Here is a 757-nt window from a genome sequence, read left to right on the forward strand (position 1 = left end):
TTATACAACCATACCTTGTCTCCTGGTACAAAGCTGACTTCAGTAGATCTCTTATCATAAGTTAACTTCATCAAATCAGCAGACGTTTTTAAGTTTAAATGCACTTGATGATGAATATCATCCATCCTTTCCGATAACACTTTCACAAACTCTGACACATTCTCAGGCAACTCTTCATAAAGTGGGCGTCCTGTTAACAGATCCACTGGCAACCAAAGTTCCCGACCAAACATCAACTTTGCTGGAGTATATCCAGTGGTTTCATGCTCTGCTGTCCTATAGGCCATCAACAGTGGAGGGAGTAAGACATCCCAGTCATCTTGACGGCTATTACTACAATTTCTGTCCCAGTGTCCAGTTGTACTTTTCTACCATCCCATCAGACTGTGGGTGATGTGGCGTTGTCCTGGTCTTTTGGATGCCAAACAACTTGCAGCATTCTTGGAACACAGCTGATTCAAAGTTACGGCCTTGATCTGAATGCAGATCATATGGCATACCAAATCTGAAGAAAAAGTCACTAATAACCGACGCAACAGTTGTAGAAACGTTGCGTCACGGTGGTCATGTGACTCGCTGACGCAACAATATATATGCGGAGACAGGTACTTGTGCTTTAGGATTATACCATAGAGTTTGTTGTAAGTTTCTCAATTATATAAATGACTGCCAAGCAAGATTTCTCTTTTTTGAAATCATGTTAGCTTTATTTTAAGAAATCATATTTCATTAAATTATTTTGTAAATCTAATGTTTT

This window comes from Limulus polyphemus, unplaced genomic scaffold (assembly GCF_000517525.1).
Source record: "Limulus polyphemus unplaced genomic scaffold, Limulus_polyphemus-2.1.2 Scaffold1902, whole genome shotgun sequence".
In the NCBI taxonomy this organism is placed as follows: Eukaryota; Metazoa; Arthropoda; class Merostomata; order Xiphosura; family Limulidae; genus Limulus; species Limulus polyphemus.